Below are 26,394 nucleotides of genomic sequence, written 5' to 3'. Positions count from 1 at the left end.
TTGGGTTTTTTTTTCAATGTGTGTTTTTACATACAGTGTAGATTGAACAGAATCTGACTGGCACAGGCAGAAAGGGACCTCTGGATGTGCTCTGGTCCAACCCCACTGCTCAGGCAATGACACCCAGAGCTGGATGCCCAGATGGCTTTTGGGTGTCTCCAAAGTGGGAGACTCCACAGCATCCTGTGCCAGGGCTCATTCAGCCTCCCAGAGGAACAGTTCCTGCTGTTCTGAGGGAACCTCCTGGCTGTCAGTTTGTGCTCATTGCCTCTGGCCCTGTCACTGGGCACCACTGGGAACATCAGTCACGTTTCTACCCTGCTTTCAGATATTTGTACACACTGATGAGGTTCCCCCGACCCTGCTCCAGGCTAAGCAGTCCCAGCTCTCTCAGCCTTTCCTCACTTGAGACATGCTCCAGGACCTTCATCAGCTCAGCAGCCCTTTGTCGGACTCTCTCCAGCACTGCCTTGTTTCTCCCGTCCTGGGGATGCCAGAACTGGGCACAGCACTCCAGGGGTGGCCTCACCTGTGCTGGGGAGGTGTTGAGGAGGATGTTCCCTCAGCCTGCCGGCAGAGCTGTTCCTCGTGCAGCCCAGGATGCTCTGACCCTTCTGTGCAGCCAGGGAATGTTGCTGGCTGTTCAACCTGGCAGCAGCACCCCCAGAGCTCCTCTGCAGCCCCTTGGATCCTGGCATTTACTGGTGCCTGGGGTTGTTCCTCCCCAAGGTGTGGGACTTTGCGCTTCTGTCAGCCCACCTCACCATCCTGTTGGGGGGATAGCAGCACGACCCTCTGGTGTATCAGCCAGCTCTGTGTCACCAGCAGGCTTGCTGAGGTCACACTGTGCCCCACCACGACCTCCATAATGAAGGTGTTAAGCAGGACTGAACCTGGTGTTGACTCCTCTTAGTGGGAAGCCCAGGCACAGCCTTACACAGAGCTCACTGGTGCTCTGAAACTCACAGCTACTCCAGAAGTTATCACCTTGCTTTTTCATCTCCTTTCCATATCCATCCCTCCAGCCTCGCCCTCACTGCAGGTTTGTGGGAGGGAGCCCAGCAGCATTCCCTGCTTTCCTTCTGGCACCTTCGTAAAGCACTGAGGTGGACAGGTGCAACAAACCCATTACCCGAAAAGTCATGCAGATTTTTCCTGAAACAGCAGTCCTTTTCCATTACCTCCTTGTCCAGATGGCTAAGTATATGGTGGAACAGAATTAATAGGTGTTGGGGAAATCCACCTCCATGTGGAACAGGCAGCAACGCTGGCAACCAGTCAAAAAGCCCTCAGAAAGGTTGTGGCTGAAGGACGCCACTGTTGGGAACACAGATGAAGATATATTCCTGAACTCAAGGAGGAAACACAGAGGGTGCATTATGGCATGGAATGATTAGATGACTGACTAATGAGCCTTGAGGGGCAAGGAAATTGGCTACAAAAGCAATTAAATAAGCACCTGACATTCCAGTGTACTCTGTATAAACACTGAACTTTTACCATGTTTAGTTGGCAAAGCAAAACAAGTGCTGTTTAAGCATACAAGGCAAACTGCCACAGGAAAAAAAAATGTGATAAACAGATTGTGCTTCTGAAAGTGTGCTAGTAAATGCTTTTCTTTGTCAGAAGGTGTGATAACACATTGCAGTGTTAGTCCTATAAGTCACTGTCCACAGTTCTCATTAGTTATTCTGGATATTCAAGCCAATATGATGCCACATTAAACTCCATATTCTGCTTTAATCTGTCTATTGTTAGATTAGGTAATGATGGCTTTTTTTTTTTTCCTTTAGGGACAAAACTTTTGCATAATAGTCCAGATATAAGTGACAGAAGGGTCATTTTGCATAAAATCTGATCAACCAACATTGGATACCTGTCTCTGTGACATAACAGGGCATCTATGAAATGCACTTGGGCAGGTGGTGGTCAGCTTGGAGTGCAGTCAGCCCACCCGTGGACCTTTAAGAGAGGGGCTGTTGCCAACAAAAGCAGTTAAATGAGCATTTGTCATTTTGCCAGATTGAGGTTTTGAAGTGTCTTGACTGGCTGAAGGATCCTGCTGTCCTCAGCCACAGGTAACAATGTGCAAGGGCTCTGGGTGGATGGAAGGAAGGTTTTTCCTTCAAGCTTGGATGGTTACACTGTTTTCTGCCACTTCTCATCACACAGAGCTCTAGCAGAGTGAGATGTTCACCTTGTGTGCTGAGGGGAGGGAGTTTCACACCTTCCACCCAGACGCTGGGGAGTTCACCGGCAGCATGGAACAGATGTGAATATTGTGCTCAGGTTTCTCTTTCCAGCCTACTTTCAGATTACTTGGTCGGGTATTTCGCTTGTTGCCCCGCCCAGTAGAAGTAACAACTTTGGGATTCTGTTGTCAGCAATTCAAGGTCAGGAAGAGATTTGACAGGCAGTCCCAGTGAGCCAAAGATGAAGTGTTCATAATATCATAAGAGCAAACCAGATTCTCTGGTAGTGTTGCTGCGGGTGATCTTCAGCCATGTGTTCAGTAAGTCTCCAGCAACCTTTTCTGTGTAGAGGTGCTGAAATTTTGTTTTTTCCCTGGTAAATGTGTGCAGCTAAAAGAAGAAAGTGGTAATTTTCAAGTGTCGATTGGAGTTGTAACTGTGTGTGACAAGGAGCTGTACTGGGAGATTGAAGCAAGTGGTTTCTCTCCTCTGTAACCAACTGGAAGCAAAGAAATCAGATGGGATGTTTTTTCTGTAAGAGGAGTTAAAATCACTTCTTAAAAGTGTTGAATAATGTTAAATTTGCTGCCAGAAAATTAAGCTTGGTCTTTTAAGGCAGTCTAAAATTAATCATGTATTTGTTTCTTAATTGCCTCATTAAATTCAGGTTCAAAAGTCCTCCTGTACCTGGAGGTCACAGTATGCACTGCTGAACCCCTAAGATGTTGTGTATGTCCTGGTTTCTTAAGAGGATAAGAATTCTAGATTTCTGAGCTGAAAGAGCTTTATTATGAAGTGACATGTCTGGCTTTAGAGACAGAGGTGGAATTGGTACATCTGAAATTAATGAATAATATATAAGGACTGATACCAGCTTTGCTTCATGAGTTGGCCTTACTATTTAGCCTCAAGCAGAAGCAAGAAACACACACAAAAAAAGAAAGGTTGTTGAGGTAGAAAGTTAAATATTTAATGCCAGTGTCTGCTATATATTCTTCTTTTGTGTATTCATGGAAATATATTTTGGAACTGGAGGCAAACGTTATTTATAATACAGTAGTGGCAGAAGGGGCATATTTGATTGAGGCATCAGAGTGCTAGACTTTGTAAAAGCTGTGAGTGAAAATTCCTGGATTAGCCTTGAAATTTTCAGTGCCATCTTCCCTTTTCTTTTGGGTATTCTGGGTCTCCTTTTGGCTTTCATTTGGGATTTGTCTGTAACAACTCTTGCTTTCTTTCCCCTTTTTAATGAGGTGGATAACCAGGCAGCAGTAAGAGGTGGTTGTTTTCCCAGTAGCAGGTGTGTCTTTCAAGCCCTCTGCAATGTATCCCATTGCACTCAAAATGTAACACACATCCTTGTGTGCTGCCTTCTGTCATAAAAAAAAGTTTTTGTGAGCCTGCTGGGTACAGAAATAGCACTGGAATTTGTTTTCTGGGCTAACCAGGAGCTGGATATTACACAAAGGAAGGTGCCGGGAAAGGAATGGATTTTTGGGTGAAAACATCAGAAATTGTTAGAAGAATTTAAACTTGGGTATTTTCTTCTCTTGCCCTGGAGGGTGTAGTTGGAGCATTAGGCTATGCTGAGATTTTTATGATCTGATTTGTTGGCAATGAGCAAAGATAAACCCTTGCCTACCTGTCTGCAGCTGCACAAGTTGCAGTAGATTTGCCCTGGACCCATCATTGTGTAGAAAGGTAGATGTTGTTTCAAGGCTTTTGGTATTCAGCCGAAACAAGCATGAAATACAGATTCTGATGTTTTGGTCCTTAAAGAAGAAAAAAAGTCATTGTAGAACTTGTTAATTTTCTCATTGGATAACCTGTTTTTAAATAAGTTTGGATGTTTGCATCTGTGCTTGCTTTCAAAGTTGCAGGAAGGGCTTAGCGAGTTTCTGTGGACTTGGCATTTTAGTCTGGGTCGCAGGAACCTGCTTTTCTGTCTCAGATAAAGGCTATACTTCGTTTCTTCTACAAATCTATAAGAAATTTTGTGTTAGGCTTTTCTTGTAAGACTTTAATATGGAAAAGCTGTTCTCAGTGGCTGGAAGAAGGAGGAACATCCTGATCACAGCTGTGTCTTGTTTTGGAGTCAAGTCAGAAACCTACAGCTAATTCTGCAGGTGTTTTACGTGAGAGGTAGCTACAAACACACACACGTGTGTGATAACATAGATATGGCCACACTTACTTTATTTCACCCTTATTCAGAGCTTAAAAAACCCCGTGTTTGGAAACTGAGTGCTGCCAAATGTAGTTGAGTAATCGCTTCTCCAAAAAACTGATTTGAGTAAGAAGAAAAATGTAGCCCCAGAGTTTGGAAAGACAACTTCTATGGGAAGTTAAAACTGATGCAGGACTTGTTCCCTGGTGCTGCTGGGAGGCTTGGCAAGCAGATACCCTGTAAAGCTCAAAAACTCGAGTGTTATTTCACTGAACTTTTTGGAATACTGTCACCAGTAAGAAAAACTGGTTTTAGGTTGTTGTTACTTGAAATAGAACTGGCAGGCATTGTGGGCAAGAGTGGTAAAAGAAAGAAATGTAGAGCTTGGGGAAGACAGTTTGTAAATGAATTTAACTGTTTTTCTAACTGCTGATTGGTTGAGGTTTTGAAGAAACACAATCCATTGACCACCCTGAATAGAATGATAAATTAGAAGCGTTAAGAGCATCTTTTAGATTACATAGCACTTAGAATGTAATTTGGTCAGCTTTAAAAATATAAGATCTGCTCAGAAGTGTAAGAGATATGCTGCAACTTCAGTTATCTTCCCTATTGACTTAACCTGGTGCATGTAAAGCATATTATAAGGTATTAAAACCTGGCAATGTTGCTGATTTTGAGCCTGAGGAGAACAGGAGGTGAGGCAGTCAGCTCAGCTGTTCCTCAAATAACCTTTCTAGCTTTGGTTGCAGTCTCAAGATCCTGGCAGGGGTGTGGGCTGACCCTTCTGCTGTGTGTGCAGCACAGGAACAGGAGCAGAGCATCGTGCTGGCATGGCCTGAGCAGAGTTTGTACACAGGAGCAGAGAGGCTCAGTGTGAACACAGGATTCCTCAAGAATTCTGTTTCCTCTGCAGGACTTGGCCAGGGGAAGGTGGGGCCAGCCTCTGTGTTCCTGTGACACCAGTGGGAGCAGGCACTGTAGGATTGGGCTCCCAACTGGTGTGAAGTGCCTCCAGCTCCCAGGTGCTGGTGAAGATGCTTTAGCCAACTCCCTCTGAGGAGCTGGGGTGGTGCTGTGCAGCCAGAGATGTTATTCTGGAGTTGGTTTTCTAATATCAGTGCTGCTGCTTGTCCACTGCACATCTCCAGAGCAGCAGCAGAGCAGGAGCTTGCTTTTACATGTGGAGACTTTTCTTCCCTTCAGTGCTGGGTCTAGGAAGTCCCAGCTTATTTCTGCAGTGATTCCAGAGTGCTTCAGGAATCTGAGACCCTTCTCTAGGGTAGAACGTGCTGCTAAAGTGCTTCAGTGGACTGGGACTCATCTGGATTCCCCAGGCTAAAGCAGGGAGCATCAGCGACAGCTCCGTGAGTATGAGCAGGAATTCGTGTGTGTTTCAGCTGTGCCTCTCTGCCAGAGCTCAGGAGGGCAGGGCACAGCGCTGTGAGGAGCCAGGCTCTCTGGGCATAGGTGCATTTCCATTTTGTTGGCTGTTTATATGGAGAAAAACCTGGAGATAGGAGTCCTAGCAGATTGCAAGCGTGCTGCTGGAGAGTTTACAAATCTTTGTGCAGTATTTTCAAAACAAAACAAAATGTGCATCAAGGATCCTCTCAAAATTTGGATACAGATTAAGTGCAGCTGGGATATTTTATCAGTTTGTATATCATGTGCTTGCATGGAGTTGATGTATAAATTGATATTGTAAGCTTTCCAGGGTTTTTGTGATTCCTGCAGGAAAAAATCAGTTCCTCTCCCACCAGCCCAGTTACAGTGGATTGTGTTAGAAAGTAACGAGATTACAAAGTGTTATGGGCTGTGTTCTGATGCTCTTTGTGTTTTGGTTTAAGTACATAACTTATTTACAAGTCAGTTGTTGTAGATTACCGTGTGATGAATTGCCTTGTGTCGGAAAGATTATGTTTTAGACCAATTATATAACAAACAGCAGAGAAATCAAAATAAAGTAATGTGTGTGTTAATGCTTAAATGCCAATAATGTACTTTGAAAGACCCAAAAGAAGCCCCTGTAATTAGAAAATTGGGAAATATGCACTTAAATCTTTTGTACCTAATTTTCTGGTTATACTTGCTTTAAGTATTCATGTGAAGGAGTCTATCTTATAAACTATCAGGAGATAGATTTGAAGGATTTTTTTTTTTTCTTTTAAAATATATATTTACTGGAGAGAGGCCTCATTAATAAAATTATAGGTAATTTACCACAAAACCTGATCATTTTCTTTAGAATAAAATATTTGTGTCCTGCAACTTCAGAAGTGGAAAGCAAGTACCTTCAAATATTTTAAGGAAAATCACTCATGAGATGACACAAATGAGTAATAGGAGGGGTACAGGTGACTCTTAGTCAAGTCAATTCAGAACCAGGTCTCCTGTAGAGTGCTTTTTTCTTTTATAGTGTTTTTTGCTCACATTTGCTTTGAAGTAGTTTCTGTAGCTAATGTATATCAAAATTAAAATAGCACCATATGGCAGTTGGCTCGTTGCCTAAATAACATATGTTCCATAAGTTCAGTTCACTTAAGGATTGCTTTTCACTGCTTGGAGGGCGTTTACCTGTAATTTTAATGTTGAGAAGAGTGCCCTGAGATCAGAATAATTTGCTGGGTAGAATAAAAAATACTTTGTTATGCATTGGGTATAAAATTACAATGATTTCCCTGTGTGTTTACTGATGAAGGACAATTTAGTTCTGGGGGGTGGTGGATTTGTCGAATTTCTGGTATAAATGACTGTGTGTTATACATATTCCTCACAGTATTTATTGCCTTAACAGCAAATGCTGTGTGCTGGAGCTCCACAAAATGCCAGCTTTGCTGGGAGATTCACTCTGAACAACAGGTATTCAGAGGAGGCACATTTTGTTTTAAAGCATAAAAAATAACTGGGATATATTGTATTCTACTTTTATTTTTATTTTTTCCCTTCACATCTCTGGTTGGGGTCCTGCTAGGTAAAGATCCAGATCCATTCTCATTTGGAAGAAGTTTGGGGTTAATAATTCTGCTTTCTGTGGTGCAGCCTGTAGCATCCACTGCCACATGCTCAGTTAAAACTGCATTGTAAGATACATGTTTGTCTCCTTTTCCAGAAAATCTTGAATTTATTGTAATTATAGAATTATAATTCTATAATTAATGGAACTCCTCTTCATTTTTTCCCTGCTGCTGCCATAGTTAGATTTAGAGCTCAGTTCTTCCAGTGATCCCAGTTTTTCATGCAGCCCTATACTCTTGGAGAAACAACCATGGAAGATTTAGATCCCTGAACTGTGATATGGACTTCAGGTGTCTCAGGCTCCAAGTTTTACTTTGAAAAATAAGGACTATGTTAATTTTCTTGTGGTGCCTAAAATTGTCTGCCTTTGCATACTGACAACTTGCCGTGGTGGTTTGGTATGTGTGAGAATTTGATGTTTTATCATACAATAATAGAACAGGTTGGGTTGGAAGGGACTTTTCAAGGTCATCTAGACCAACCCCACCCCTAATGATTTTATTACTGTGCCCAGTTGAGAACCAAACTCTGTGTGTTTTTCTAAGGAAATCTAAAGGTGGGGTTGGGATGGTATTTTCTGTGCACACAACATAACTAAATTACTGGTTTTCTCAGAAACTTTTACTCTAGGAATGTTTTAGAGGTTTTTGGGTTTTTTTCCCCTACCTCTGGCTCGAAAGAATGGATGTGATATTTGCAGTCCTTGTTCCTACTGTAGCCAAATGGTTTGAATATTGAGTGGGTGGCAGATGTACATTCTGTGCCCACCTTCAGCTGGGTGAAAATCTAAAACTCACCTTGCAATTCTCCACAAAGAGATCCTAAATCAGGTAGGTTCTGGTTGGAAAGGTGGGGCTGTCCCCTCCTCCTGTTGGAGCTATGTCAGCTTAGCTTGGATTGCTGATTTTGGGGGGTTTTGAGGGGGGTGTTTCGTTTTTTTTGCATGGAAAGCCAGTGAGTGCTGGAAAAAGAGTTCTCAGTGGTGTTTGGATCATGCCTTGTAGGACAGATGAGAGTTTTGGCTGCTGCTCTCAGGAAAAATCTGTGTAGTATCTGCTGGTCTTACTCAGAATAAAAGGTGAAAAGTAGCACGTGGTGTGTGATGCCCACGGAGGCAGCAGCCTTTCTGCTGTGCCTGTCTGGTCTTTCACAGCCAATCTTGATCACAGCTTTCCTCTTTTTTAGCTGAGTAGAAGCCTGTAAAAAGAAGTGTCAAACATTTCCAGCCAGAATAGTGTACAACCTGTAGCTGGGAGCTGTCTCCCAGAAGGATGTAGGCAGAATTATTATTATTTGTGTCTCCTGGGCAGAGGAGGGAATCCAGCCTGGTTCCCTTTATCACTGTGTGAGAGCTCTAACCATTACACTGATGTACAGTTGTTCTTTGGGGCAGCTGAGTTCTGCAAGCCTCAACCAATCCTCAGCCACTGTCGCCGAGGAAAAATAGTGAGAAGCTGTAGGAGTATCTCAGTAGATGTTCACAAAGGCAATTCAGCAGGCAAATACACGACACAGTTTTAATAGGAATATGTGTATATGTGCATATATATATATATATATAATCTACATGTGGAAAGACTGCACTGTTATAAACCCTCGTTGCTGGAAGAGTGGAAAAGGAAGGAGTTGCAGTGCCTTTTATGTTCCTCAGTCTCACTTGTACGAGTGCAGGGGAAGTCGTAGTGACAGTGTGCAAGCACGGAGTGCACGTGCTTTATTCCTGTTCCCCAGGCTGGCAGCAGTGAATGGGATCCTGAGTAGGAGCACAGACTGCATTCAGCCCTCCGAAATTACTACCATAGATAAGTTGGAGGGGAGGAGGGGGGAAGACACAGAAAAGCTGTGTACTTCTTAATAGATTCATGGTTTGCAACGTTTCATAATTCCTTTTTGACTCAGTCATCTGTAGCAGTTGTATAAATTACTTCTAATGATGCAGTATTGCTGAGGAATTTTGGTTTTACTTTGCAGTGTGTCATTATTAGCTCTTAGGAAAAAAAAACCCCTGTATTGTTTGGTCTGTATAAAGGACATGTAAGAAAAGGAGAGTGAATTCAAATCAAAAGGAAGAAGGAAATTTAAACCTTTGCCACAGATGTTTTCTTTGGAAAGGAAATTCAAATTGTCGCTTTGCAAAGTGAACTAAATGGAACATCTGTGACTTCTTGTTTTCATTCTTCAAGACTCGATTCTCCTCTGCTTCTACCAGTCTTAGAGATGCATATTCATCCTGATCGTGCTTCCATTGCCTGTTAACTTCAGCAGTGCTGGACAAAGCCTTTTATGAGAAGAAAGCTAAAAAAAAATTAGTTGAGAAAATCAGCACTGTGTCACCCTGCTTGAAAAAGCTGCTGGATGGTCCAGGCTGGGCAGGAGTTTCTGTGGAAACATCACTGCAGTTCAAATGTCAGTGGGAGGTTGCAGTGCACAGGCAACCTGCCTATTGGTTTTCTTATAAGCAGAAAACAGTAAGGAATTTAAAATAAAAGCTGCTATATTTAATTTTTTTTTGTATTCTTTATTGGCAGCATACAATAAATGAACCTTGATTAGCTATGGTTAGTCAGGTTTATATTAATGGTTCTCAGAGCTGCAGCCCAGAAGAAAGAACTTATAGTGATTTAATCTGGCCTTTATTTAGATTCTGAAACAATTTCAGCTTACCAGGATAACTTGCTTAGCTCTTGAACAATTCCAGCAGATCCATCAGGTTTCTTTGATGTGGAGCATTGCAGAGCTGGGCTGGGCTCTCACTTTCTCTCCCCTGTTTTGTTTCTCCTGCGCCAACTCCTAAGGCAGAGCTCCGAAAGAGCTCCCTGAGACACTGGGGCTGCTCTCCATAGTGCAGGGACAGGCATCCTTTGGATCCTTTGGGTGTGCAGTATCCTGAGAAATCTTCCCCTGTGCCCTTAGCTCAGCTCTCACCTGCACTGGGTGATGGGCCCCCGTACTGGGGCCGGGAGAGCTGCTCACATGAAGTGCGTCGGTGCTGAGGGGTTTTCTCTCCTGCACCATCCTCTGGACTAAGCCTCAGGCTCCACTGAATGGTCAAAGATCACTTTAGTACGTGATTCTTGTTTTCAAAAGTTTGCTGTTCCTATTTTTTCAGTGCTGATGTCAAGAAAACTAGATTTTAGATTTGAAGAATCAGAAAGAACTGGATGGAAAAACTCGGACGCAAATGTTGTAGTGGCATGGATGGAGAGTAGAACTGAACTGAAATTGCAGCCAAAATATCTTGCATCCAAAAATGCAAATAAATGGATCTGTAACAGGGTGTACAGGTCGTAAGAATGACTGATTAATTTGTGAATGCCAGCTGTAAAACAAAGGAGAACTAAAATCTGGAAAAATACTCAGATTCTGCAAAGGAAATGTTGGATTGTTTTCTAATGAAGATAGGTGATTTTTTTTTCTTCCTTTTTTTTCCACTTTTACCATTAAATTTCTAAAGTGGACATTTATATTCTGAAACCATCCTGCACTGCACAGATATTTTGGTGTTTTCGGTATTTTGACGGGAGAACAGCGCTGTCTGTAAATCCCTGGTGTAAAAAAGTGTTTGTGCCAGAGTAAGGGGCTGCGAAGAGGAAAATGCCAGGACAGAGAGCAGAGCTCCAGCTCTTCCCCTCTTCCCTGATGAATTCCCTTTAATTGGGTAAGAAACTGAATCCAGGTAGGTCCAGCTTAGGTCCTTTGCCATTTCTGACTTGATGCTGATGCCAGACCCTGACAATGTGAAGAGAAGGGGAAAAGGTGACAGTTGGATGCTGAGAAAATGAAACCTGGGGGCCAACGTGGCAGAATAACGAGGAGGGAGGGCTTTGCTGCTTTTCTGCCTGTGCTGTGCCTCTACCTGAGAGAGGAGAAACTCCAGGAGTCCCTAAATTCTCACTTTAACTAGTGGCAAAGTGTGTTTGTCACAACACTGTTAAACCCAAGCAAATGTTACCAGCTTCCCTCCCTTGTAAGTGCAGTGAGTGAGGAGCTGCCGAGTTTTGGAAGGCTCTGCCTGCTCCCCGTGTGCATCTCCTGCCCCAGCAACAGGGGGGATGTGCTCCCTCAGTAACAGGTTTGGCTGTATTACCTCGAATTTCCATCCAGGGATCCCATCCAGGGCAGGAATTGGAACTGCAAATATTTTTGGCTGCTGTCTGGTTACATCAGCCACTTGCAAAATTTGTTTCCTGGGTCCATCTTGCTGCTTTTCCTCGCAGTGGATGAGGGATGCTGTCACTTACTTATTTCTTGTCTTTGGGCAGTTCAGGGCTGTGCAGTGACCGTAAAGATACTGAATTTAAGCCTTGTTAATCACAGTGTTTGTTGTCCATATGGTTCTGTTTTGTACAGTCAGTTTTATTTTATTCAGTGTCAGTTCCCAGGTTTCCCTATTAGTTCTAATGTAGTAGAATTGTAACATTGCATTTTAGAGCAAACCATGCAAACTCAGTCTGATATTTAGCTTTTGTTACTTAATCTTTTCTCCTTGACTTAGATTTGAAGGTCTTTTTTTCATGCTTTTCTGTTACAGAAAAAAGAAGTTCTGACTTTTTACAAAAACTTTCAATCTTAATTCAGAGAATATTTTTATTTTAAAGCATTTTACTTATGCTGCACTTTTACTTATATGTTTTATTTAAAGCACTTAAAAGTATTTTGAACATAAAAAGCCTTATCTGTCTACAACTAAACCAGCAAAACAATTTTACTGCATTTAAAATATTGCCTTTATTTTACTTTATCTGGCCTGTGCTGACCAGGCATCCTGTATGTGACAGGGATGGGGGGGGGGGTGGATGTGTATGCCACACACCTTTATTTTTTTAGTGTAGTTACCTAATTCTTGCTATGTTTTTGTGTCCTCTTAGTTTTACTGGAGGTATTGCGGGGCAGGGCGGGAGGGGAGGCTGTGGAATTATTATCTTCTAAAAAAGATAACTACATCCAGGTGGCTGCAAAGTGCTCTTGGGGTGTGACAATGATGCTAACCCAGAATCTGTACCTGCTATTTTTAGGTTGTTTTTTTCCTAGTAAGGAGAATGAATTTTTTTGTCTTTTCTTCATAATATCAGTGTGGAACAGTCAAAGGAGACAGGTGCCTCCCATGCAGGATGTTTATTTGGAGGCCATAATATTATGCAGCTGTGAATAGAAGGAGTTTTTCCTTCTGATACTTGGTCTTTTAAAACATTTAACAGGCAGCAGAGAAAGCTCAGAGGCTGCATTTACTTGTTGCTCAGGAACACAGTGCAAGCTATTTCAGTCCCCTTTAGCACTAAGGGACTGCTTTAGATTCAGTACTCTCCTGTAATGTATTACACATGTTAGGAACGTAAGTCACTGGTTTGAGTTGGGGCAGGGCAGGACAGGAGTTTCTGGCAGCCGGGTCAGAATTTTGGGTGTGCACAGCCCCTGCTCACGCTGGTGGTTCCTGGGGGAAGTGGAGGTTGTTGAACAGTCTCACTCTAATGCATCTCCCCCTCCCGTTTCAGGACAATGGACATTGTCAGGGCACAGCAGGGCACTTTGCATCACCACAGCAGCACCATGCCCAGGCTGTGAATAAACTGGCTTCATCTCCTTGTGCTATTGATCCATCAGCTTTCCTGCGAGCACTAAATTCATCCTTAAAAAATAATTAGCTCCAGTGTCTTGGCAGAATTCCAAGCAGGCAATTACATTCTGCCTGCTTAAAAATCCCCCCTGTAGTTCCAATTGGCTAACTTACAGTGACAGATGACTGTGTGTTTTGTGATATGTTTGTGGCATGGCTTTTTATCAGTGTGAAATCTCCTGTAATGCTGCAAATAGTGGCCCTGCAAGAACCGACTGACCAGCACGGCTTACTAGCATGACAAAGGAAAGGATCCATGGAAAATGCTTCCCCAGTGTTTTGAAGGCCAAAAAAACCCCAATTTAGATGTTTCTTGCATGTTTCAAAATTTTGAAGGCATCATCTATAATGTGTCTTTAGGCCTCTGTGCACTGATACATAGAATAAAAGCAAACCTGAACCTCACTTGTTTTGTAGAACTCTGTGTTAATTATGGGCTCAGGACTGACATTTCAAATGGTTGAGAAAACAGAGGGAAGATGCTGATTTGTTTGTTGACTGTGGGACTTTGGGTTCAATGTGTTTAATGGAAGGAAAAAATAGATATGAGATAAAATATATATTAGCTTGTGTTTCCCTTCCCAAGGGTAGTAAATTGAAAACCTGGGTTTGTTTGTTGGTCTTTTTCTTTCTCTTTTGACATATAGAAAATATTCTGACATATAGAGAAAATACAACTTACAGTATCTAAATAACTTGTATCTGGTATTAAATGGTTTGAAAAGACCAGAAGAAAATTTTGATGTTTAGATACTTGATGGAGCAGTATATGATTAAAATAATCCTTAAGGAAGGGGAGGTGGACCTCCCATCTCCTTTCACAGATGAAGACCAAAGCTACATTTTGATAAAGAAAAGTCATCTGACTGAACAGGTCTGATACATTTTTCTGATTATTTAAATTTTATGATCTTCGTATTGATGAAAGAAGTAGAAGGGAATTCTCCCATTTCATGGGCTTGCTTTTTGTTATTGCTGTGCTCAAAAGGGCAGACATGGTCTAGGCATTGAGTCCTTGCAATTACATACTGCCAGTGGCGTATTTTAGGAGAAGAGGATAGAAATAAAAATTGTTTGCAGCCAGTCCAAGGGCTTTTCTGCCCTTCTGTTTTGTCTCCTGGTAGAGGAAAAACAAGCCTGTTTTTAGGAGTTCCCTTTACAGTGTGAAACTGTGGCATCTCTGCCAGGATATGCAGAGTTAGCAAACTGAAAATTGGAATCTGAAGAGTTTGTTCTGGTCTTTCCAGCTCAGGAGTTTGAGAATTAAAAGTCACTTCTTTCCTGATCATGAAATTGACTTGAAATTTAATAAATACTTATTTTTAAGAGGACTTTGTTCTTGTTCCTTCTAGATGCAGAGTTTTTGGGAGATTATAGTAGAATTTTTAGGCAGTTATTGTTTCATATTTATGTCCCTGCTGTCTAAAATACAAAGGATCAACATTGCAGTTGTATTACAGAGGCTTGGACAGTTTCACACATTGTGAAGAGCATAAAATAAATAATCTTATCAATCTTGCTAATTGTGACAGGAGTGTTCTGCTGAACAAGGGATGGAAATTTGCTTTTGAAGAGTTTGATTTAATCTCCTAGCATTCCAAATGTGGTCAAGGTTGTTGGTTGTATAACCTCTTAAAAAAAAAATTGAGAATGATTATGAGAATAACACAGTAGCTCAGATGGTTAATGCATGTTTGGGGACTCGTTTTATTGCCTTTGCCTTTTCTTTTTCAGTTCTGTTTTGTTCTGTCTGTAACCAGTCAAAGCTGCCTGGAAATTGTGGAGGCAGCTCTATCACACAGCATCTATTTTTAAATGGACTATTACTTGGGACATGATCAGAATAGCTGTGCTTCATTTCTGGGGTGGATCTGCAGTGCAAATTCCCCTGTACTTTGAAGAAGCAAACACGCACTCAGCCGGGTGTTTTATCACCCACTGCAAAGTTTTCTCTGCTGCAGGATTACCGTGTGTTAAACTCCCCTCCGTTCTTTGTTCTCTTCAGTATCCCGAGTTCTCAGAGCTCCTCTGTGCTCCCCACTTTGTTTCGGGGCTTGCAGCATTCTGGAAGAGCCCTTAACTTGCCCTCGAGGTGTTTTCTCTTGAGCTGTTAAAGGGTTTTGTATTCCCTTTCCGGCTGAAGGTGTGGTTCCACTGTGGGCCACTATTCGGAATGGAAATGGGTGGAGTTTGTGTTTGCTGTGGATAAGGACAGCTACAAACCCATGTGTAGGGATGAAATGCTGATGAAGCCATAACTGATGCCGCAGTTACCTGTTGAAATCAAACCCTAATGCACCAATTAGGCTTTTCATCAGGCTGTTTCCCAAAGCTGAGCTTGTGACATGAGAAGCCAAAAACCTGCAGAACTCGGAGTATCTTCAAGCATCCCTTGCTTGCTTTCTTGTCTTTATGGCAATGTTGGGTGCTCTGTGAAATTCAGCTCCCTCCTTCACATCATTTCCCACAGACTTGTGCTACAGAGCAGTTTGTTCAGCTTGCTGTCTATGGATCAATTATTTCTTCACTGTTAAGTTTCAAGTTACAGTTTTCCAAGGCTGAGTTTCCGATCCAAGCTCTGCAAGGCACACAGCCTATGGTATCCATAGGTCTGCCTCTTCAGGTGATGCTTGTTCCTTCTTCAGTCGTATTCCTGTGAATGAGAGTTTTCTTGGAGGAGTCTGGAGAGGGGCACCACAAAAAATACAGATGGAAAGAGGCTGCACACTTTATTCTTCAGTGCCAAGGACCACAGTGCTTTCTATGTGCTTTCACATGTTTTTGGTTTTCTTTTCACTCCTATAGATACACAGTGACTGCACTGAAACAAGCAAAGTTCCTACTGGTGCAGAACTAGAGGGAGTGAGGAACAGCTGGAGTCTGAGACTTTTTAGGTAAATCCTTCTGGAGAAATCACGGGAGTCACTTACATAATGGAAACATCCTATAATTTTTCCTGTGCTTTTCTCCCTTGTTGCCACACATTTCTGTTGCCAGGGAAACCGATCATGAATTGTTCATAGTAAGTGACCTTGTCATTGCTTTTATACACGCCATGAGTTATTGTGCACAGGATATTTATAGAATTATAGAGGTGATTGTGACTGCCTGAAGACAAGCAGGTTTTGTTTCATTTAATTTTTTTTTTTTGTGTAGAATAGGAGGCTAAAAACTGTAAGAGAGGGAAATGCTAACATTTGTTTGGAGAATCAATCTTGCTATTATTCAGAGGGGGCAAACAGGGCTAATAAGTCAAAAGGCAGCTGGATGAAGAGTGGTCAGCTCAGCCTCTTGGAAGCAGTGTTTCATTTGATGCTGTTCTGTACTGGACTTGGATATATTCACATTTGCTCTTGTGTTTGATATTTTTAGAGGTGCCGGAATTTTTTTAAGCTCTGCACAAAGTGTGCTTTATGCACAGTTTTTAAATAACAAACCAACCCAACAACAAACCAAAAAAACTCATGTCAACCATTCTAAATGGTAAAAGGTGTTGCCTATTCTCCTTGTCCTGACATTCTGTACAGAAGTTAATTAAAATAAAGCTCTACCAACAATTTAAGTATTAATAATGAAGAGATAAATGAATCATGCTAGTTCAAATAGAAAAATAATACAAAAGAGTGTCTGAGGTCCACAGAAGGCTGCCTCGTCTTTTTATGCATTCAAGAAGAAAAAAGGATTTTATTACATAATCATCCTTCCAGTTCTCTTCAAGGCTGTGTTTTGTAATTATTATTTCAATCTAGGGAAAGGTGTGGTAAGATCTTGGGATTTCAAGGTGAAGTTGTGATAAAAAGGCTGAAGTTGATGTTTGCCATGTGGTTCTAATTGTGCAGCTGGGCATTTGGTGTCTGCACCCACCAAATCATCCTTTCCCTGAGTGGTGCAGGGATGCTCCAGGTGGTCTTCACCCAGAGGGGACAGGGCTGGGCTGGAGAGCACTGGGACAGCATGAGGGAGCCCACCCAGCCACCTTTGCAGCTTGGTGCCAGAACTGCTCAGGCGAGGAATTTGGCCAGTCCTAAGCAGCTCCCACCGTGCCTACAGCCCAGTGAGTGACACCACCTGGAAGCTGAAGGTGTTTGGGCTCATTTCTCGGGCAGAGCAGGTGACAGTCTCAGAAACCCCCATGTGTGATTCTCGGTGCAGGATTTACCACACAGGACATGGAGGCTTTTAAACAGCTGGTAGAAACTGTTTTAGCAGATGCAGGAATGGGCATAAAGGGAATTTATGGCACTGGGAGATGTTTTATATGGAGTTTGACATGAACTGATAGCAGTGGATTGTGCAAATACTGGAATGCTCCTGCTGGACCATGGGCCAGCTGGCTGGCTGAGAGCTCAGCAGTGCAAGAGCTCAGGTAATCTCACCTGGTCCAGCTGCAAGTGCTACTGGACAGGCCCTTGTGCTGGACACAGGGGTCCCCAGCTGAGCAGCACCTGCCCATCCTGCTGCAGTCAGTTCACACCGTGCAAAAATCCCCAATATCTCAGCAATTACAGGGCATTTGTTTTAAGCAAACAGTGTGACTGTGAGGGGCTTTGCAGAAAAAGAAACAGGCTTATTTCCACTTAGCAGCCAGCGGGAATTTCATGATCAGCTAATGTCTTTTAAACATCTGCCATGCCTCTGGAATTACCTATTGTTGAAAAAGTGGGTGTATTTTATGAAAAGCACACAGAGTTAACTCGAGGTGAGTGGTGATGCAGTGCTGCGTCCATCAGTGGAAGGGCTCTTACTCAGTGTTTTGCATAATGCAAGGAAGCAATAAGCAAAAATAGAGAGGAGGTTGCCCTGTGAATTTTGTGTGCTAAACATAAGTGCTCAATTGGACTAAGTGGCAGAGCAGGACAGCCCTGAGCCATTGAAACTGTCACGTTGAGAGGGCTGGGAATGGCAGTCTCGTGGGAGGGAGAAGCAATCTCATGTGCTTCTCAGTCATTTTCCACTTACAGTGGTCTTGCCACAGGTATGTTATAGTGAGACTGAGACTGGCAACCTGACACTGAATGAGTGTGGGTGAGGAGCTAACACTTGGTGTGTACTTCCACCTAATTTGCCATCCAGCATCTAAGTTAACTGTTATGGTCATATTTAGTGTCTTAAACCGCTCTGGTTTTGGGGATCTGGTCCATGATGCAGATAGAGCTCAGCTGCCATAAGCTAAATAAGCATTGGGTCTTTGGGGAGAATGAGCTGAAAGCAGGTGCTTTAGAGAAACTTAAAGGCCTTTAGATTTCTTGCTTTACAAAGGTTAAATAGTACCAGATCAGCAGGCTTTCTTTTCACCCACCTGGGCATAATCTTCTCTTTAATTTCTCCTTATACTATTCTGGAAAACACCACTTACTTGCTCTACATTTTTGCTCGTCTGAAGAATAAAAGATATTCTCCAGATCTTTCTATTTGTTTTTTGTTATCCATAGGGTTGCAGCTAGCTCTTTGAATTAATTTCCTTGCCTTGTATGCTTGCATGTCCTGGATGAACTTTGGTAGAGAAGGAACTTAACATTCTTTTGCCATCCAGTGGAGCAAGTCATCTTGTTGATGTTTGAGTGTTTTAAATGAGGCTTAAGTATATAGTATTGACACTCTTCTGTAAATGGTTTCGAGAAAACCATTTATTATCCATTTGCTTGAGGGATTTGCTTGAACTACAGTGCTTGGGAACACTGTGTTAAATGAGATAATGTGCAGAATAGATGTGCATTTATGGGCAGTGTTCCTGATGCAATGAAAACACCCACAGGGCAGCAGTTGTGGGAAAAAACATTCCTTTTTCCCCATTAACCTGTTTTCCTGGGTATATGGGGTGTTTTTGCAGTCATAGAACATGCCTAGATCACAGTGAGGAGGGGACAACGAGCAGCCTGCACCCTGGAGGAAGCCTGTCATGCATTTATTAGAGCTTTGCCCAGAACTGAACTACAGCTAAGTACTTATACACTCACCTATTGATTCACGTGGTGATGGGTGCAGGAAAGATCCTTCCCAGGGAATCAAACAGCTGAGCATCCACCTCAGCACTGGGTGTGTCAGGGAGGGGGAATGGAGCTGAAGAGCAGCTGCAGTTTATTGTGGGACTCAGGCAGTGACAGAAACGTGTCATCAGTCACTGTGTGTGCGACTGGGCAACCCAGGACTAGGGAATACACTGAATTTCCTCAGTCACTGCTAGGAGTGAGCGAGGCTGCAGCTCAGGGAGGTGGGTCAGCTCTGTGCATTGCTGTTATTTATTGATGGGGTTGGGTCAGGGCCTTTTCTTTCCCACTCTTCTCACTCTTCATTTGCTATTCAGTAGCCATCCCATTCCCTGGATTCCTGCCTCAGGTAAGGGGCTCCAGAGGAAGGTTGTGCTCTGTAACTGCCATCTGCAGGTGTGACTGGGATGCTGATGGTACTTCTTTTGCAAATCCATAAATTCCTTTCAGGAAAATAAATGCTTTCACTCAAAAATATTTGTGGAAAAGGGAGCATCAGGAAACGAGGGGAAAAAAAAATTTCCGAAGGGAATGTTTGAAAATACTTTCTGTATTCCTTTCTGTCTCTTTTAGATTGGATGGGATTAGTCAGAGGTGTTGACAAACGTTACACTGTGTGTAGCACAAGTGACTGCATCGTCAGGGATGGTCTGTGCAGTTCCAAGCTGCAGACTGCTGCCCACAGAAATGTGGAAGTTTGTTCCTGTGCACATCTGCAGATCCAGGGCCGAGATCTGAGACCCCTGTGCTGCTTTCTCACCGATGTGGTTGGGAGTGGCTGAGGAGTTAAAGAACCCAAACTCACAGGCATCTGTCATGTGCTCGATGCAGAAGCTGATTGAGAAGCATAGTCAAAAGGGGGTTTAAGATTTTCTGTTGGAGTTGGGCTTTGAGGACAGCATGCAACAATTTCTTAAAGACACTTCAAATGTCTTTTCTAGGAAAGCCTCAAGAGTTGAACTATTAACCCCACAGGATTTTAGAAATCATAAAAGGGCTATTCAGCTGAAAATAACATCCAGCTCTTTTAAAATACATAATGGGGATGTGGAAATGCTCGATACAAATCAGTTGCATACAGAACCTTGAGCCACGTTCTTCACAGGCCAGGCTGCTTCATCCAGTGCATTTATTTTTGACAGGTTTGTTTGTTTGAAAGTGAACAGCCGTTAGAGCAATTAGATCAATAAAAATTAATGCCTTTATGGGAAATACCTGTTTATCGTTTGGGAAGAAATAAAGGACTGCTTCTGTTCTATGTCAAGTTTGGACAAACATCTGTATACTATGGAAAATGTGCCTTTTTTATGTGGAAAGGAGTTTTGTTAATTGATTAAAGGTCTTTGAAATAAGCTATGGGAACTTAAAATTGATGAGTGAACCTCTACATTTGTATTGCACACAGGATAGTTTACTGTGCTGTATCTTACAGCAGTTAGAGAAGTGCAGATTCTGTCTGGAAGTATACATGTACATGCTCAAATATATTGTATTAAAATAGAGGTATAATCTGTAGTGTTGTTAAAATTGCTGGTAGTCAAGCTAGGATATGTGATTTTCACTCTAGAATATAAACCTATATGGGATTTTATCTGTTGATAAATTATTCTGTATGCTCTGTCTCAATATAGTTTATGTGTAAGTAACATTTGTAAGAAAAACATTGAGGTGGCCTTCAGTAGTAGGCCACAATTGTGAATTTTATTCTCTGAGATAGTCTGGGAGACATTTTGGAATGTATGTTAATGTTGCTTTAGGAGATATTATTGTGCATCAATTCTTAGACTTTTTCTTCCGTTTCAGTCTTGGTTTGTCATTTTTATGCACTTGTCTTAGATCATGAATTGTTTACAACTCTTTATATCTTGTTTTATTCAGCAATTTCTGATCCTTTCTGTTCAGACTGTTAGGGCCATGACTGAAGTTCAGAACCTCAAACTGCAGTTTGACTTTCTGATACCCCACCTTAACCCTTTTAGTTTTGAAGTCATTGTGGTTTTTATTTAGGACATGAAGAATACAGTAGCACTCTGGATTCCCTGTTTAACTATCTCTTCTTTAACTGGAGTTTTTTAAAGTATTTTCGAATTTCCATTAAGTCTCCAGCATAACACAGTGAGCCTGGACTTGAAGACAGTCTGTGCACAAAATGTGTATTTTAATCTGTGTTTGCTGAAGATGAACTGGACTTCTTGTATGATCAGATAAATGATCATTTTTCAGGGAAATATGTAAAAATAGCAAATGCTGTGTATATGTACTGTATCTTAGGGATGACTTGGGTAGAAAATGTATCACTGCTTTCCTGCATATACAGTCTCAGGTATTCTGCCTAGAAGGTTTTACATACCTTCTAGGTGTACACAGAGGGAGTTAAGAATGGAAACAGAGACTGAGAATGAGGATAGTGCTGGCTCCACTTTACCACTAGAATGAAAGAGTTTGTCTGGCTCACTGAGACAAAGAGATCCTCAGCACCCAACTCAAGCCACTCCATTCCTTGTCCTCCTGCTCAGGAGGTGTAAACTTGGGTAAGGATTGAAGACCCTAAGACAGTTCTGAGATGCTGAGGTACCTTGCTACTTACTAGCTGTGTGTGTGTGTGAAAGGACCATATTAATGTTTTAATGCCACACTAATTCCTTGGGGACTCTGTACTGACAGTTGCTGCGGGTGTATGCCAAGGTCTCTGGATACCTTCCAGTTGATACCTCTGCTTGCTCCCCTCTGCACTGCTCTGCTGCCCCTGTGTGACGTGCAGGAGCTGTAAGAACAGCTCAGTGGCACAGCACCTCTGCAGGCTGTGTCCCCTCTGTGCAGGAGCATGGGCTGATCACCCACAGACCCATTCACCTGCTCTGCTTGCCTGCCCGCTCCCTAGTGCTCGATTTGGAAGCAGAAAACACTGCTATATCTGCAGCTGCTTCTGAAAAAGAAGTTTATTGTCTGACAAGCTGCCTAACTCAGCCGTGCTTGAATTTCCTTTGGCCATTGCTGCACGGTTGCCTGTTTGCTGTGTGGCATTCTCTGGATGTTGATGCATGCTAATACCCAAAATGTTTGTGGCTAATCAGAGCATTGCTAACTGCAATCAGACTATTTTCTAAACTCGCTAAATTATTTTCTCATACTGAATTTATCATAGCTATTAAGAGAGTTATGACCTTTCTCACTTTAACACTGAAGTATCTCAAGTCTCTTCCAGTCATTTGTTGCTATGATAAACTCTGAAGTGAGTATTGGGAATCTTCTGTACAGGCAGACACTCTGGCTCATGTTCATTTGAATTCCAGCTCCAGACTTATTTATAAGAAATGAGGCTTAGGAGTCTCTCTGGAATATACAATATGTTTGAACCTGTCAGGCCGTTGGCTGACACTGCTGTTTGCCCCTGATAAAAGCGAATGAGTGGTGTGTAAGAATGGAATTTCACTCTTAAAAACAATCATTTAACTGTAAGACCTTCAGCTATTTAAAATGTTGTTCCTGAATGAGTGCCTGGCAGTGTGAAGGCTGGCACAGCCCTGTGTGCAGCCCCTGTTCTGCCACGATAGCACACTTCCATTTGCTGCTGTGGCAATAGTGGAGCAGAGGAAAGCACACACACTCCTTTCCTTGGCTCTGCTCTGCTGCGTGGTACATTACATCCTACTTTATTTAGAATTAAATGACTCATGTCAGAGTTGAAAGGAGTGAAATTGCTGATTTCTATAGGCTGGGTGATGAATGGATGCAGATGAGAGGTGCTCCATAGGTACCAGCACTGCTTTTCCAGGGGTCGGTGCTGGCTGTCCCCATCAATGCCAAGCACTGCTGCTGAACTCCTGGCTAACTTTGAAAGTTGCTGAATGCATTTTGGATTTACAGAAGGTTCTGTTTAAAACTGACTATGTTTTTTCAGCCACGTGTCTGTTTAACCAAAGGTATTGCCTCGACCTAGGAGCGTCTTTTCATCCTAACTTCCATCAAGATGAGGAAACATGGTGCCCTGGTATTCAGGCAGTGTAATGAAGAATTGGCATCTAAAATTTGTGGTAGTTTTTGTTAGACTGTAATAACAGCATTACTGTTTTTCTTACATGGCAATGAAACTAGAAAATTTAAGATATAGTTTAATAAATAATAATAAAACTTAATTATTAGATTTCAAAATTTTCCTGTTAATGTGTCTCAAGAATGTTTATGATTACTTCATACCAAGGTAAGGAACTACTAATGCTCCTTTCTGCATATTGATTAGATGAAGGTTTTTTTGTGGCTTGGGGTGTTTTTTGTTTCTCTTTGTTGTTGTTGATTTAGTTTGGTTTGGATTGTTTGGTTTTTTACTACTTTCTCCCAGCAAGACCCAATTTTAGTCCTGTTTTGATGTCTTTTAGTTTCTGCAGGTTCAGGCACTTACAGGAAATCTAGGGGAGCTTTTAGAGATATCTGTTCTTTATTCCTTTGGGGTCAGTCAGGCCCTGATCTTACAAGTACACCTGTAGTTTCCTTTTATGTGCATGAGTAGTCTGAGTTCAGTTAAAATGTGTTTGCAGGATGAGGGTCTGTAATTTTCTACAAACACTGGCTCTGCTAGCACTCTTTTTCAGAATTAAGCTCTTGATTATTAATCTTGACAATGGCTAACCTTCCATGTGATATGTATCTGTGAATGGGGAAACTTCAGGTCTTCAGATAATGTAAGAAATTCTCCTGAGTTGTGTTTTTAACCAGCCACTTCAAGATCTATAATAAATCCCTTCATTTTACTTGACTCAGCTGTGATGATAAAAAGTTTTGGGTTTTTTCACTCTTTCTCCCTTCCCCTGAGGAAAAGCTGAGCCTATTTTCCTAATAATTGAAACTTGTTGGCTTTTAAAAATTAGCTTGAAATACCTCCAGGAACATTATTTGGCCGACTTCAAGGCAGCTCCCAAAATACTTAATCCTTTTGAAAGTCAAATTAAAGGTTTGTTTCATTTAAGTTGTATAGCTGGATAAGATTAAACAAAGTGCCCTACTTGCACACAGCAATCTATGTGAAACGGTTTTTTGATCGTCTTCATGCATATCTAAAATACACCTCCAATTTCTTTTCAGGATCTGGGCTTATTCAGCTTTTACCATAATGGTTCATTAGCCTCCTAGGCTTTTTCTTAAGAGTTGCAGTCAATTTCCCAGCTTTGCTGTTTTACATTAAATCGCTTCGATTTCCTAAATATAGTGAGGGAAGAGAACAAGCAGGAGTTGTGGCAAGAGGGGTTATTCAGTGTGGATACATCATTTCTGCTTCACAGCATACTTCCAATATTGCAAAGTTTTTGCCCCTGGCTGCAACTGTGCTAAATTTATCAAGTATTCTCCGTTCTTAGAGAATGATTTAAGTATATGCTGCTGATCTTGCTTCTTGTTGATGCTCGTTATTTTGAGATCAATGGGACTTTACATGTGGAGAGAGCCAGGAAAAGGTTGAAACCTTCATCTCGCTGGAGCGTTCTGCAAGCGTCCCGCTCTAAATCTCTTTGAAAAGCGAATGGTTACTCATCCAAATACTTCCCCTGAATGTCACTGAAATGAGAAATATCTGTAGTATATATATCTAGGACATGCTTTCTGGCCCCTGTGGCAATGTGTTGTGTGTTGTTTTGGCAGACGCAGATGATTTGAATCTCTCTGACCCGTGTGTGTAACTGGATGGAGACTTTTGTGCTTACCTTCCATCCTCAGGACATTCAGCAGAGGAACTGCAGCCCCCTGAGCAAAGTTTTTCTCCTCCATCCAGCTGCAAGTGGATGAATTCTGCCTTTTCCTCCAGCATGAATCTGTTCCCAATTAACGATCAAGTTATACTGTGGGGTATTTGCAGTTTTTCCCCATGGAAAGAACAGTTTCCCTGGTACATGCTGTGTTTAGCACTACACCACAGCCCAGCTGAGCTGGTTCACCCCAGCCAGCAGCTCAGCTCCCACACAGCCCCTGGTTCACTCTCTGCTGGGATAGAGAAGAGAATTGAAAAAGCAGGAGCAAGAAAACTTGTGAGTTGAACAAAGTTTAGGAACAGGACAGAGGGAAAAAATCCCACAAACCACCAAGAGGTGATGCAGCACATCCCCCAGCAGGCTGACGCCTGGCCAGTGCCTCAGGAAAGTCCCAGCCCCTTTCTGCCTCTGCCTCCAGTTCTTTCTGCTGAGCATGGCACGTCCTGGCCTGGGATATCGCTGTGCTCAGGCCAGGGCAGCTTCCTGGCTGTGCTCCCTCCTGCTCTCCTGCCCTGGAGAAAGTGAATTCCAGCCAGCCAGGCTCAGTGCAAAAACTTGGGAAGTGATTTTAAAGAGGTTCAGTCCTTTTTTTGCTCTTCCAGTGTCCCGTTTTAGCACTGGGATTTCAGGTGTTTGTGAGCTTGGTAACTTTGTCAGAAATTCTGGAAGCAGGCTCTTGCTGAGTGGCAGAAGCACAGGGATCCACTGATGTTACCTAACACAGCAAAGCATAGCCCAGCAAGATTAATTTTTTCAGAAACTGCTATCTTCAGTTTTTACAAGCTTACCCATTTACATGGGCTGGGTAATACATTCCTTGTACCAAATCTGTCCACAAACCCAGTGTAAATGTACTAGGAAATTGCTGACCTCTTAATTAACCACTTCCATAAAATCTGCTATTAACCCTGCTCCAGAGAGTTTTAATACCTTTTGTACCATTACACTGAAAGGCAATTTAATGAAAACATGGCTTATTTCTCCTGATATTTAATCTTTTTAACACTTTCTTGGCAAGAATTTTTGTAGACTCAAAAGCAGCTCCAGGCTGTGGGACTCCTGCACTTTTGCAGTACCCCCTGAATTGTACCCATGAGAGATGCAGGACATTATATATTTCCTGTAAGGAATAGGATCTGGGCCATAAGTATAATTTTCAGTATGGGAAACAAGACCAAACACTGGGTGCACAGTAATAAAATGTGTGGGGGATGAAGGGGGTAACTTGTTTTGAAGGGTCATTGATGTTCTGTGTATTTCATGATCTGTGGTGTTGTCCTGCCAGATTCTTTCACGGCAGCACAAAGTACTTTCCTGGTAGCATTTCATGCCATGAAACCCTGGCTGCTGCCATTGAGATTAATTTCTTTCATGCAGCTCGAGGTTTTTCCAGAAGGTTGGTTTTCTGTGCTGAAATAGTCTCTTTAATTAATGGCAGCCTGCTGTATTTCATTGTTTCTCTCCCAGACTTGTAAGAAATTGAGTTGAATTCTCAACCATCCCAATGTTACTTTCTGTATGTATTTTCTAAAGTTGTTTGCCTTGCAATTATAGTTCTCATTCCTCAGTGACCAGGAGTGCAACATCTCTCAGTGCACACGAGAATAACTGAGAGAGTTTTTTGCCCTCTGGAAATGTGATAGTGAGCATCCCTCCCTTGAAGGAGATGATTGTAGTG

The 26,394-nt window shown here is 42.3% G+C and overlaps 1 protein-coding gene across 18 annotated transcripts in view; it reads left to right on the top strand.

Annotated features, from left to right (window-relative positions):
- The window catches only part of RBFOX1 (RNA binding fox-1 homolog 1), a 1,117,054-nt gene that overhangs the window by 352,842 nt on the left and 737,818 nt on the right, over positions 1–26,394 (top strand). Inside the window, exon 1 of one of the 18 annotated variants that reach the window (XM_032125576.1) lies at positions 5,708–5,726. The exons of the other annotated variants lie outside the window; for them this stretch is intronic. The gene's annotated coding sequence lies outside the window, so the exon portion shown is untranslated. Of the gene's footprint in view, positions 1–5,707; positions 5,727–26,394 lie in introns of those variants that run through there. 18 annotated transcript variants of the gene reach the window in all.

Source organism: Corvus moneduloides, chromosome 16, assembly GCF_009650955.1.
Source record: "Corvus moneduloides isolate bCorMon1 chromosome 16, bCorMon1.pri, whole genome shotgun sequence".
Classification (NCBI taxonomy): Eukaryota; Metazoa; Chordata; class Aves; order Passeriformes; family Corvidae; genus Corvus; species Corvus moneduloides.
The sequence above is the reverse complement of the archived record's forward strand: the minus strand, read 5'-3'. Positions and strand labels throughout refer to the sequence as shown.